Genomic DNA, 12,548 nt, shown 5'->3' with positions numbered 1-12,548 from the left:
GCATGGAATCAACCCGAGTAAAATGGAATGGAATGGAATGGAATGGAATGGAATGGAATGGAATGGAATGGAATGGAATGGAATGGAATAGAATAGAATGGAATTGAATCAACCCGCGTGGAACTGAATGGAACGGAACGGAAAGGAACGGAACGGAGTGGAATGGAATCAAACCGAGTACAACGGCACGGGACAGGAAGGGACGGGACGGGACGGGACGGGACGGGACGGGACGTGTCGGGACGGAACGGAACGGAACGGAACTCAATGGATTCAAGCCGAGTAGAACGGAATGGAATAGAATGGAATGGAATGGAATGGAATGGAATGGAATGGAATGGAATGGAATGGAATGGAATGGAATGGAATGGAATGGAATGGAAATCAACCTGAGTAGAACGGAATGGAATGGAATGGAATGGAATGGAATGGAATGGAATGGAATGGAATGGAATGGAATGGAATGAACCCGAGTGGAATGGAATGGAATGGAATGGAATGGAATGGAATGATGAACCCGAGTAGAATGGAACGGTTTGGAATGAAATGGAATGGAATGGAATGGAATGGAATCGAATGGAATGGAATGGAATGGAATGGAGTGGAATGGATTGGAATGGAATGGAATGGAATGGAATGGAATGGAATGGAATGGAATGGAATCAACCCAAGTAGAACGGAATGGGTTGGAATGGAAAGGAATGCAATGGAATGGAATGGAATGGAATGGAATGGAATGGAATGGAGTGGAATCAACCCGAGTAGAACGGAATGGAATGGAATGGAATGGAATGGAATGGAATGGAATGGAATAGAAAGGAATGGAATGGAGTGGAATGGAATGGAATGGAATGGATTGGAATGGAATGGAAAGGAATGGAATCAACCCGAGTAGAATGGAATGGATTGGAATGGAATGGAATGGAATGGAATGGAATGGAATGGAATGGAATGGAATCGAATGGAATGGAATGGAATGGAATGGAACGGAATGGAATGGAATGGAATGGAATGGAATCGAACGGAATCGAATGGAATAGAATGGAATATAATGGAATGGAATGGAATGGAATGGAATGGAATGGAATGGAATGGAGTCAACCCGAGTAGAATGGAATGGATTGGAATGGAATGGAATGGAAAGTAATGGAATGGAATGGAATGGAATGGAATGGAATGGAATGGAATGGAATGGAATGGAATGGAATGGAATGGAATCAACCCGAGTAGAACTAAATCGATTGGAAAGGAATGGAATGGAATGGAATTGAATGGAATGGAATGGAATTCAATGGAGTAGAATGGAATGGAATAGAATGGAATGGAATGGAATGGAATGGAATGGAATGGAATGGAATGGAATGGAATGGAATGGAATGGAATGGAATGCAATGGAATGGAATGGATTCAACCCGACTAGAACGGAATGGAATGGAATGGAATGGAATGGAATGCAATGGAATGGAATGGAATCGAATGGAATGCAATGGAATGGAATGAAATGGAATGGAATGGAATGGAATGGAATGGAATGGAATGGAATGGAATGGAATGGAATGGAATCCACCCGAGTAGAATGGAATGGATTGGAATGGAATCGAAAGGAATGGAATGGAATCGAGTGGAATCGAATGGAATGGAATGGAATGGAATGGAATGGAATGGAATGGAATGGAACGGAATGAAATGGAATGGAATGGAATCAACCCGAGAAGAACGGAATGGAATGGAATGGAATGGAATGGGATGGAATGGAATCGAATTATATCGAATGGAATCGAATGGAATGGAATGGAATAGAACGGAATCAACCCGAGTGGAACGGAATGGAATGGAATGGAATGGAATGGAATGGAATGGAATGGAATGGAATGGAATGGAATCGAATGTAATGCAATGGAATGGAATGGAATGGAATGGAATGGAATGGAATGGAATAGAATGGAATCAACCCGACTAGAATGGAATGGAATGGAATGAAATGGAATGGAATGGAATGGAATGGAATGGAATGGAATGGAATGGAATGGAATGGAATCGAATGGAATGGAATGGAATGGAATGGAATGGAATGGAATGGAATGGAATGGAATCCACCCGAGTAAATGGAATGGATTGGAATGGAATGGAAAGAATGGAATGGAATCGAGTGGAATCGAATGGAATGGAATGGATTGGAATGGAATGGAATGGAATGGAATGGAATGGAATGGAATGGAATGGAATCAACCCGAGTAGAATGGAATGGATTGGAATGGAATGGAATGGAATGGAATCGAATGGAATGGAATGGAATGGAATGGAATGGAATGGAATGGAATGAAATGGAATGGAATGGAATCAACCCGAGTAGAACGGAATGGAATGGAATGGATTGGAATGGGATGGAATGAAATCGAATGATCTCGAATGGAATCGAATGGAATGGAATCAAATGGAATCGAATGGAATGCAATGGAATGGAATGGAATGGAATGGAATGGAATGGAATGGAATGGAATGGAATGGAATGGAATAGAATCAACCCGAGTAGAATGGAATGGATTGGAATGGAATGGAATGGAATGGAATGGAATGGAATCGAATGGAATCGAATGGAATGGAGTGGAATGGAATGGAATGGAATGGAATCAACCCGAGTAGAACAGAATGGAGTGGAATGGAATGGAATGGAATGGAATGGAATGGAATGGAATGGAATGGAGTGGAATCAACCCGAGTAGAACGGAATGGAATGGAATGGAATGGAATGGAATGGAATGGAATGGAATAGAAAGGAATGGAATGGAGTGGAATGGAATGGAATGGAATGGATTGGAATGGAATGGAATGGAATGGATTCAACCCGAGTAGAATGGAATGGATTGGAATGGAATGGAATGGAATGGAATGGAATGGAATGGAATGGAATGGAATGGAATGGAATGCAATGGAATGGAATGGAATGGAATGGAATGGAATGGAATGGAATGGAATGGAATGGAATGCAATGGAATGGAATCGAACGGAATCGAATGGAATAGAATGGAATATAATGGAATGGAATGGAATGGAATGGAATGGAATGGAATGGAGTCAACCCGAGTAGAATATAATGGATTGGAATGGAATGGAATGGAAAGTAATGGAAGGGAATGGAATGGAATGGAATGGAATGGAATGGAATGGAATGGAATGGAATGGAATGGAATGGAGTGGAATCAACCCGAGTAGAACGGAATGGAATGGAATGGAATGGAATCAACCCGAGTAGAACTAAATGGATTGGAAAGGAATGGAATGGAATGGAATTGAATGGAATGGAATGGAATTCAATGGAGTAGAATGGAATGGAATAGAATGGAATGGAATGGAATGGAATGGAATGGAATGGAATGGAATGGAATGGAATGGAATGGAATGCAATGGAATGGAATGGATTCAACCCGACTAGAACGGAATGGAATGGAATGGAATGGAATGGAATGGAATGGAATGGAATGGAATGGAATGAAATGGAATGGAATGGAATGGAATGGAATGGAATGGAATGGAATGGAATCCACCCGAGTAGAATGGAATGGATTGGAATGGAATCGAAAGGAATATAATGGAATCGAGTGGAATCGAATGGAATGGAATGGAATGGAATGGAATGCAATGGAATGGAATGGAATGGAATGGAATCAACCTGAGTAGAATGCAATGGATTGGAATGGAATGGAATGGAATGGAATCGAATGGAATCGAAAAAAATGGAATGGAAAGACACAGAATGAAATGGAATGGAATGGAATCAACCCGAGAAGAACGGAATGGAATGGAATGGAATGGAATGGGATGGAATGGAATCGAATGATATCGAATGGAATCGAATGGAATGGAATGGAAGAGAATGGAATCAACCCGAGTGGAACGGAATGGAATGGAATGGAACGGAATGGAATGGAATGGAATGGAATGGAATGGAATGGGAAGGAATCGAATGGAATCGAATGTAATGCAATGGAATGGAATGGAATGGAATGGAATGGAATGGAATGGAATGGAATAGAATGGAATCAACCCGAATAGAACGGAATGGAATGGAATGGAATGGAATGGAATGGAATGGAATGGAATGGAATGGAATGGAATGGAATGGAATGGAATCCACCCGAGTAGAATGGAATGGATTGGAATGGAATGGAAAGAATGGAATGGAATCGAGTGGAATCGTATGGAATGGAATGGATTGGAATGGAATGGAATGGAATGGAATGGAATGGAATGGAATGGAATCAACCCGAGTAGAATGGAATGGATTGGAATGGAATGGAATGGAATGGAATCGAATGGAATGGAATGGAATGGAATGGAATGGAATGGAATGGAATGAAATGGAGTGGAATGGAATCAACTCGAGTAGAACGGAATGGAATGGAATGGAATGGATTGGAATGGGATGGAATGGAATTGAATGATCTCGAATGGAATCGAATGGAATGGAATCGAATGGAATCGAATGGAATGCAATGGAATGGAATGGAATGGAATGGAATGGAATTAAATGAAATGGAATGGAATGGAATCGAATGGAATAGAATGGAATCGAATGGAATGGAATGGAATAGAATGGAATGGAATGGAATGGAATGGAGTGGAATCAACCCGAGTAGAACAGAATGGAATGGAAAGAAATGGAATGGAATGGAATGGAATGGAATGGAATGGAATGGAATCGAATGGAATGGAATGGAATGGAATGGAATCAACCCAAGTAGAATGGAATGGATTGGAATGGAATGGAATGGAATGGAATGGAATCGAATCGAATGGAACGCAATGGAATGGAATGGAATGGAATGGAATGGAATGGAATGGAATGGAATCAACCCGAGTAGAATGGAATGGATTGGAATGGACTGGAATGGAATGGAAGGGAATGCAATCAATCCGAGCAGAATGGAATGGAATGGAATGGAATGGAATTCAATGTAATAGAATGGAATTGAATCAACCCGCGTGTAAAGGAATGGAATGGAACGGAAAGGAACGGAACGGAATGGAACGGAATCAACCCGATCAGAACAGAATGGAATGGGACGGGACGGGACGGGACGGGAGGCGTCGGGATGGGACGGAATGGAACGGAACGGAACGGCATGGAATCAACCCGAGTAGAATGGAATGGAATGGAATGGAATGGAATGGAATGGAATGGAATGGAATAGAATAGAATGGAATTGAATCAACCCGCGTGGAACTGAATGGAACGGAACTGAAAGGATCGGAAATGAGTGGAATGGAATCAACCCGAGTACAACGGCACGGGACGGGACGGGACGGGATTGGACGGGACGGGACGGGACGGGACGGGACGTGTCGGGACGGAACGGAACGGAACGGAACTCAATGGATTCAAGCCAAGAAGAACGGAATGGAATAGAATGGAATGGAATGGAATGGAATGGAATGGAATGGAATGGAATGGAATGGAATGGAATGGAATGGAATGGAATGGAATCAACCCGAATAGAACGGAATGGAATGGAGTGGAATGGAATGTAATGGAATGGAATGGAATGGAATGGAATGGAATGGAATGGAAAGAACCCGAGTGGAATGGAAAGGAATGGAATGGAATGGAATGATGAACCCGAGTAGAATGGAATGGTTTGGAATGAAATGGAATGGAATGGAATTGAACGGAATGGAATGGAATGGAATGGAATGGAATGGAATGGAATGGAATCAACCCGAGTAGAACGGAATGGGTTGGAATGGAAAGGAATGGAATGGAATGGAATGGAATGGAATGGAATGGAATGGAGTGGAATCAACCCGAGTAGCACGGAATGGAATGGAATGGAATGGAATGGAATGGAATGGAATGGAATGGAATAGAAAGGAATGGAATGGAATGGAATGGAATCGAAAGGAATGGAATGGAATGGAATCAACCCGAGTAGAATGGAATGGATTGGAATGGAATGGAATGGAATGGAATGGAATGGAATGGAATGGAATGGAATGGAATGGAATCGAACGGAATCGAATGGAATAGAATGGAATATAATGGAATGGAAAGGAATGGAATGGAATGGAATGGAGTCAACCCGAGTAGAATGGAATGGATTGGAATGGAATGGAATGGAAAGTAATGGAATGGAATGGAATGGAATGGAATGGAATGGAATGGAATGGAATGGAATGGAATGGAATGGAATGGAATGGAATGGAATCAACCCGAGTAGAACTAAATGGAATGGAAAGGAATGGAATCGAAAGGAATGGAATGGAATCGAGTGGAATGGAATGGAATGGAATGGAATGGAATGGAATGGAATGGAATGGAATGGAATCAACCTGAGTAGAATGCAATGGATTGGAATGGAATGGAATGGAATGGAATCGAATGGAATCGAAAGAAATGGAATGGAAGACACAGAATGAAATGGAATGGAATGGAATCAACCCGAGAAGAATGGAATGGAATGGAATGGAATGGAATGGGATGGAATGGAATCGAATGATATCGAATGGAATCGAATGGAATGGAATGGAAGAGAATGGAATCAACCCGAGTGGAACGGAATGGAATGGAATGGAATGGAATGGAATGGAATGGAATGGAATGGAATGGAATGGAATGGAATGGGAAGGAATCGAATGGAATCGAATGTAATGCAATGGAATGGAATGGAATGGAATGGAATGGAATGGAATGGAATGGAATTGAATGGAATGGAATAGAATGGAATCAACCCGACTAGAACGGAATGGAATGGAATGGAATGGAATGGAATGGAATCTAATGGAATGGAATGGAATGGAATGGAATGGAATGGAATGGAATGGAATGGAATCCACCCGAGTAGAATGGAATGGATTGGAATGGAATGGAAAGAATGGAATGGAATCGAGTGGAATCGAATGGAATGGAATGGATTGGAATGGAATGGAATGGAATGGAATGGAATGGAATCAACCCGAGTAGAATGGAATGGATTGGAATGGAATGGAATGGAATGGAATCGAATGGAATGGAATGGAATGGAATTGAATGGAATGGAATGGAATGAAATGGAGTGGAATGGAATCAACTCGAGTAGAAAGGAATGGAATGGAATGGAATGGATTGGAATGGGATGGAATGGAATGGAATGGAATGGAATGGAGTGGAATCAACCCGAGTAGAACGGAATGGAATGGAATGGAATGCAATGGAATGGAATGGAATGGAATGGAATGGAATGGAATGGAATGGAATGGAATGGAATTGAATAGAATCAACCCGAGTAGAATGGAATGGATTGGAATGGAATGGAATGGAATGGAATGGAATGGAATCGAATGGAATCGAATGGAATGGAGTGGAATGGAATGGAATGGAACGGAATCAACCCGAGTAGAACGGAATGGAGTGGAATGGAATGGAATGGAATGGAATGGAATGGAATGGAATGGAATTCAATGGAATAGAATGGAATGGAATCGAATGGAATCGAATGGAGACGAATGGAATGGAATGGAATGGAATGGAATGGAATGGAATGGAATCAACCAGAGTAGAATGGAATGTATTGGAATGGAATGGAATGGAATGGAATGGAATGGAATGGAATGGAATCGAATCGAATGGAATGGAATGGAATGGAATGGAATGGAATGGAATGGAGTCAATCAGAGTAGAACGGAATGGAATGGAATGGAATGGAATGGAATGGAATGGAATGGAATGGAATGGAATTCAATGGAATAGAATGGAATGGAAGGGAATGGAATGGAATGGAATGGAATCGAATGGAATCGAATGGAATCGAACGGAATGGAATGGAATAGAATGGAATCAACCCGAGTAGAACGGAATGGAATGGAATGGAATGGAATGGAATGGAATGGAATGGAATGGAATGGAATGGAATGGAATGGAATGGAATTTAATGGAATGAAACTGAATGGAATGGAATGGAATGGAATGGAATGGAATTCATTGGAATAGAATGGAATGGAATGGAATGGAATAAAATGAAATGGAATGGAATGGAATCGAATGGAATCGAATGGAATCGAATGGAATGGAATGGAATAGAATGGAATGGAATTGAATGGAATGGAGTGGAATCAACCCGAGTAGAACAGAATGGAATGGAAAGAAATGGAATGGAATGGAATGGAATGGAATGGAATGGAATGGAATGGAATGGAATGGAATGGAATGGAATCAACCAAAGTAGAATGGAATGGATTGGAATGGAATGGAATGGAATGGAATGGAATCGAATCGAATTGAACGCAATGGAAATGGAATGGAATGGAATGGAATGGAATGGAATGGAATGGAATGGAATGGAATCAACCCGAGTAGAATGGAATGGATTGGAATGGACTGGAATGGAATGGAATGGAATGCAATCAATCCGAGTAGAATGGAATGGAATGGAATGGAATGGAATTCAATGTAATAGAATGGAATTGAATCAACCCGCATGTAAAGGAATGGAACGGAACGGAAAGGAACGGAACGGAATGGAACGGAATCAACCCGATCAGAACGGAACGGAATGGGACGGGACGGGACGGGACGGGAGGCGTCGGGATGGGACGGAAAGGAACGGAACGGAACGGCATGGAATCAACCCGAGTAGAATGGAATGGAATGGAATGGAATGGAATGGAATGGAATGGAATGGAATAGAATAGAATGGAATTGAATAAACCCGCGTGGAACTGAATGGAACGGAACTGAAAGGAACGGAAAGGAGTGGAATGGAATCAACCCGAGTACAACGGCACGGGACGGGACGGGACGGGATTGAACGGGACGGGTCGGGACGGGACGGGACGTGTCGGGACGGAACGGAACGGAACGGAACTCAATGGATTCAAGCCGAGAAGAACGGAATGGAATAGAATGGAATGGAATGGAATGGAATGGAATGGAATGGAATGGAATGGAATGGAATGGAATCAACCCGAATAGAACGGAATGGAATGGAGTGGAATGGAATGTAATGGAATGGAATGGAATGGAATGGAATGGAATGGAATGGAAAGAACCCGAGTGGAATGGAAAGGAATGGAATGGAATGGAATGATGAACCCGAGTAGAATGGAATGGTTTGGAATGAAATGGAATGGAATGGAATTGAACGGAATGGAATGGAATGGAATGGAATGGAATGGAATGGAATCAACCCGAGTAGAACGGAATGGGTTGGAATGGAAAGGAATGGAATGGAATGGAATGGAATGGAATGGAATGGAATGGAATGGAATGGAATGGAATAGAAAGGAATGGAATGGAATGGAATGGAATCGAATGGAATGGAATGGAATGGAATCAACCCGAGTAGAATGGAATGGATTGGAATGGAATGGAATGGAATGGAATGGAATGGAATGGAATGGAATGGAATGGAATGGAATGGAATGGAATCGAACGGAATCGAATGGAATAGAATGGAATATAATGGAATGGAAAGGAATGGAATGGAATGGAATGGAGTCAACCCGAGTAGAATGGAATGGATTGGAATGGAATGGAATGGAAAGTAATGAAATGGAATGGAATGGAATGGAATGGAATGGAATGGAATGGAATGGAATGGAATCAACCCGAGTAGAACTAAATGGAATGGAAAGGAATGGAATGGAATGGAATTGAATGGAATTGAATGGAATTCAATGGAGTAGAATGGAATGGAATAGAATGGAATGGAATGGAATGGAATGGAATGGAATGGAATGGAATGGAATGGAATGGAATCAACCCGACTAGAACGGAATGGAATGGAATGGAATGGAATGGAATGGAATGGAATGGAATGGAATCGATTGGAATGGAATGGAATGGAATGGAATGGAATGGAATGGAATGGAATCAACCTGAGTAGAGTGGAATGGATTGGAATGGAATGGAATGGAATGGAATCGAATGGAATCGAAAGAAATGGAATGGAATGGAATGGAATGAAATGGAATGGAATGGAATCAACCCGAGTAGAACATAATGGAATGGAATGGAATGGAATGGGATGGAATGGAATCGAATGATATCGAATGGAATAGAATGGAATGGAATGGAATAGAATGGAATCGAATGGAATGGAATGGAATGGAATCAACCCGAGTAGAATGGAATGGATTTGAATGGAATGGAATGGAATGGAATGGAATGGAATGGAATGGAATGGAATGGAATGGAATGGAATGGAATCGAACGGAATCGAATGGAATAGAATGGAATATAATGGAATGGAAAGGAATGGAATGGAATGGAATGGAGTCAACCCGAGTAGAATGGAATGGATTGGAATGGAATGGAATGGAAAGTAATGAAATGGAATGGAATGGAATGGAATGGAATGGAATGGAATGGAATGGAATGGAATGGAATGGAATCAACCCGAGTAGAACTAAATGGAATGGAAAGGAATGGAATGGAATGGAATTGAATGGAATGGAATGGAATTCAATGGAGTAGAATGGAATGGAATAGAATGGAATGGAATGGAATGGAATGGAATGGAATGGAATGGAATGGAATGGAATTGAATGGAATCAACCCGACTAGAACGGAATGGAATGGAATGGAATGGAATGGAATGGAATGGAATGGAATCGATTGGAATGGAATGGAATGGAATGGAATGGAATGGAATGGAATGGAATGGAATCAACCTGAGTAGAGTGGAATGGATTGGAATGGAATGGAATGGAATGGAATCGAATGGAATCGAAAGAAATGGAATGGAATGGAATGGAATGAAATGGAATGGAATGGAATCAACCCGAGTAGAACAGAATGGAATGGAATGGAATGGAATGGGATGGAATGGAATCGAATGATATCGAATGGAATAGAATGGAATGGAATGGAATAGAATGGAATCAACCCGAGTGGAACGGAATGGAATGGAAAGGAATGGAATGGAATGGAATGGAATGGAATGGAATGGAATGGAATCGAATCGAATGGAATCGAATGGAATGCAATGCAATGGAATGGAATGGAATGGAATGGAATGGAATGGAATGGAATGGAATGGAATGGAATGGAATGGAATGGAATGGAATCAACCCGAGTAGAATGGAATGGATTGGAATGGAATGGAATGGAATGGACTGGAATTGAATGGAATCGAATGGAATGGAGTGCAATGGAATGGAATGGAATGGAATGGAATGGAATGGAATGGAATGGAATGGAATCAACCCGAATAGAACGGAATGGAATGGAATGGAATGGAATGGAATGGAATGGAATGGAATGGAATGGAATGGAATGGAATGGAATGGAATGGAATGGAATTCAATGGAATGGAATGGAATGGAATGGAATCAATCAGAGTAGAACGGAATGGAATGGAATTGAATGGAATGGAATGGAATGGAATGGAATCGAACGGAATCGAATGGAATAGAATGGAATATAATGGAATGGAATGGAATCGAATGGAATGGAATGGAGTCAACCCGAGTAGAATGGAATGGATTGGAATGGAATGGAATGGAAAGTAATGGAATGGAATGGAATGGAATGGAATGGAATGGAATCAACCCGAGTAGAACTAAATGGAATGGAAAGGAATGGAATGGAATGGAATTCAATGGAGTGGAATGGAATGGAATAGAATGGAATGGAATGGAATGGAATGGAATGGAATGGAATGGAATGGAATAGAATGGAATCAACCCGACTAGAAAGGAATGGAATGGAATGGAATGGAATGGAATGGAATGGAATGGAATGGAATGGAATGGAATGGAATCCACCCGAGAATAGAATGGAATGGATTGGAATGGAATGGAAAGGAATGGAATGGAATCGAGTGGAATGGAATGGAATGGAATGGAATGGAATGGAATGGAATGGAATTGAATGGAATGGAATGGAATGGAATGGAATGGAATGGAATCAACCCGAGTAGAATGGAATGGATTGGAATGGAATGGAATGGAATGGAATCGAATGGAATCGAAAGAAATGGAATGGAATGGAATGGAATGAAATGGAATGGAATGGAGTCAACCCGAGTAGAACGGAATGGAATGGAATGGAATGGAATGGGATGGAATGGAATCGAATGATATCGAATGGAATCGAATGGAATGGAATGGAATAGAATGGAATCAACCCGAGTGGAACGGAATGGAATGGAATGGAATGGAATGGAATGGAATGGAATGGAATGGAATGAGCCCGAGTGGAATGGAATGGAATGGAATGGAATGGAATGGAATGGAATGGAATGGAATGGAATGGAATGATCAACCCGAGTGGAATGGAATGGAATGGAATGGAATGGAATGGAATGGAATGGAGTGGAATCAACCCGAGTAGAACGGAATGGAATGGAATGGAATGGAATGGAATGGAATGGAATGGAATGGAATGGAATGGAATGGAATGGAATGGAATGGAATTCAATGGAATAGAATGGAATGGAATGGAATGGAATAAAATGAAATGGAATGGAATGGAATCGAATGGAATAGAATGGAATTGAATGGAATGGAATGGAATAGAATGGAATGGAATGGAATGGAATGGAGTGGAATCAACCCGAGTAGAACAGAATGGA

This window comes from Gorilla gorilla, chromosome 13 (genome assembly GCF_029281585.2).
Source record: "Gorilla gorilla gorilla isolate KB3781 chromosome 13, NHGRI_mGorGor1-v2.1_pri, whole genome shotgun sequence".
Lineage (NCBI taxonomy): Eukaryota > Metazoa > Chordata > Mammalia > Primates > Hominidae > Gorilla > Gorilla gorilla.
This window is presented reverse-complemented; position numbering follows the sequence as displayed.